The sequence below is a fragment of the Mandrillus leucophaeus genome, unplaced genomic scaffold (assembly GCF_000951045.1).
Source record: "Mandrillus leucophaeus isolate KB7577 unplaced genomic scaffold, Mleu.le_1.0 Scaffold261, whole genome shotgun sequence".
NCBI lineage: Eukaryota > Metazoa > Chordata > Mammalia > Primates > Cercopithecidae > Mandrillus > Mandrillus leucophaeus.
The window spans coordinates 2,183,056-2,186,385 of NW_012102710.1; positions in this window are offsets into that span (position 1 = coordinate 2,183,056).

A 3,330-nucleotide genomic window follows, 5' to 3' on the forward strand; every position below is an offset into this window, starting at 1 on the left:
AAAGGGCATTTAGTTAGAAGTCAGGAGACCTGGTCCTTCGTTCTGTCCCTGCTATTAATAATGACGGTAATAAAAATAGTTCACACTCCCATACTCTTGCATTGTGTCAGACACTACGTTAAAAATACAGAAAGGTTGAAGAGGTTGAAATCCTAACTCACAAGGAAACTCAGCTAGGCAGTCAGAATGTCATTTATTTTTTTCCGTGTTTGTTCTAGCTTTCCTCTTAAGCTTCATGCACTGGTTCCTAGAAAATAAAATAGTATTTAGCGCAATCTAAATTTAGCCAACTCAGTACTTTTAATCTGTGCTGTCCAATAATATAGCCACTAGACACACACTTTTTTTTGAGGACTTTTAAAATTTGACTAATCAAAATTGACATAGACTGTAAATACAAAACACACATCAGATTTCAATGACTTTGTATGAAAAAACATAAGTCTAGTAATTGTTATATTCATTACATGTTGAAATAATATTTCGACAATATAGGTTAAAACATATTGTTCAAATTAACTTCATCGTTTCTTTTTCTTTTTCTTTTTTATTTATTGTATTTATTTTTTTTTGAGACGGAGTCTCGCTCTGTCACCCAGGCTGGAGCGCAGTGGAGCGGTCTTGGCTCACTGCAAACTCCACCTTCTGGGTGCATGCCATTCTCCTGCCTCAGCCTCCTGAGTAGCTGGGACTACAGGTGCCCGCCACCACGCCCAGCTAATTTTTTGTATTTTTGGTAGAGATGGGGTTTCACCATGGTCTTGATCTCCTGACCTGGTGATCCGCCCGCCTTGGCCTCCCAAAGTGCTGGGATTACAGGCGTGAGCCACCGTCTTTTTACATTCATTTAATATGACTATGAGAAAATGTAAAACTATGTATCTATTCATCTAATGTTTCTGTCCCACTCCTGAGGTGTTCTCAGTGTTTCCTTCTCAATTTGAACTCTTCACTCTGCAGGGGAGAATTGCCAGGTTGGGAAATGACTACCTTTTTCTTCACATTTCTTCATTGGATAAATCAGTGAGAGTCAGTGACTTAAATATCCATCAAGTAAGATTTTTAGCAGGCTCATTTTCATTTCTCTCACTGATCTGTAACTCCAATCTAGAGCTAGTTGTAGAACAATGGAAGCTAAAGTATGTTTTTTTTTTTTTTTTTTTTTAATCACTGATTCTGTTGTGTTATTTATAATTTGGTTTAGTATTCGAAGAAAAAAAAAGAAAAGAAAAGAAAAGAAAAGAAAAAAAAGAAAGAAAACGGATGCAATTTAATGAGCCACACAAGATCCCTGTAGTGGCTGAAGCTTGTGACTCTTACAGATTGTGACCTCGACTCTGTCTCTGGCTGGAACTCTGAGGGGCTTTCTGGCTTATTCGGCTCACTTTGGTGCCTACTGGCTGCAAATCCTGGCTCCTTGCACCATCACCATGTAGCTCACTGGCCTGGGGGTCCTGTCCTGTCCACCACTCTGTTGATGGATCTCTGTCACCTTTCCTGGCAGGAACCTTGATAACCACTGGATCTTCCCTTGACATGGGCCCCTTTAGGAATGAGGGAGTCTCAAGGAACTATGCAACTGATGTCCCTCTGTGTGAACACTCTGCCCTGTCTGACACCTGGAGGTGGCTGTGCCCAGCTGGCAGAGATACATAGCAAGTCTTTCTGTGCTGCCCCTACCAGCGTAGCCCAATGGTGATGAAATTGGCAGTATTTGCAATGGTTAATACACAGCTTCAGAAACTAGATTGCTTGGATTGATCCTGCCTGTGCCTCTGACCATGTGATATAAGGCATATTTATTACCATCTCTGCATCTCCCTCTTCATCTGAAAATGTAGACAATAATAGCAACTTCTACTACAGGGTTATGGTGAGAATTAAATCAATAGATGGAATCAAAGCATGAGTTACACATTATAAGCACTAAGATAATGGTAGTGATAATAATGACAATGATGATGACAGTCTTGGTTTTGTTTTCTATCATTGAACAGTAAACCTCATGGCCTCACTGTCTGCCTTGAGTAGAAAGGTGATTTTCTGTACTTTATGGGAGACCCCTCCTTTGATTAGAACATAGAGATAAAGGGATTTAGCAAATATCCTTTCTCCACAACACTTGACTATAGCAAAACCCAATTTAAAGGGGACAATGCAGGTGCTTGGGTGAAAACATCACCTACCTTTAACAAGCATTGTCTAATTTAATTGTTACAAAATCTTGTAAATTAGGCCATAAACATTTTTATTTGTATTTACCTTTTATATTTCAGAAAATAGAAAGTTTATTCATTCATCTATTCTTTAATTCACCCAACAATTCTGATTCAGGGCCACTGAGGAAATTAGCAAAAATCTCATGTTTTGTTCTATTGACTGAAACTTACTATACACTTTGAACAAACATGTGTAATTCTGGTTGACCAAACCTCAGACCAGAACTCACCCCATAGATTGGGGGTACTAGGTGGAGTTCATTCCCCTTCAAAACAAATGAACAAAGTAGGGTTGGAGCAAGTTCCAAAGAGAAAAACAGAATTAGGAAATGGATACTGAATACTGAGGAAATTAATGTCCTCAGTCCTTGATAGACAGGAACCAAAAAGAAATGACTGTAGTTCTCATATTTCACAGGAACTATAATCTAATAGAATAAAATACATTAAAAATAATTATACTAATTAATGCATAATCAGGAATTATTATAATACTTTGAAAGAAGTATTCATGGTTTTATTAAAAAGTATAGCAAAGGCTCCTGCTTTATGTGGAGTAGGATTAGTCAGGAAAAGCCCTCCTAGGCAAAACTGAGAACTGAGGCACATACAGTATTAGTTGAATGAATAAAATCAGAGAGATAATTCCAGGCAGAGGAACATCATGTGTTAAGGCCCTAAGTCCTGAAAAACTTGGTGCTTTTGAAGAAATGAGTCAAGACAATAACTTGATGCATTGTAAACATGGTAGGGAACGTAATGGGATAAAACTAAAGAGAAAACGAGAGACCAGACCATGCGGGATATCACAGTCTGTGGTAAACAGTTTGAATTTATTCTAAGAATAATGAGAAAACACCGAAGGGCTTGATACAATGCATGTTTTATATCACCTCTCTAAATCCTAGTTTCACTATCTGTAAAATAACATTTATTATTATAAAAATATATAACAATGTCTTTGGAAAATGATCAAATAAGATAATACATGAATTACACTCTGAAAGCTGTAAAGTGCTCTTCAGATATAAATTAATCTTATCACTATGGCTACTGCTCAAAAACCTTCAGTGATTCTCTGACATCATTAGTATAAGAACTTCCATCAATG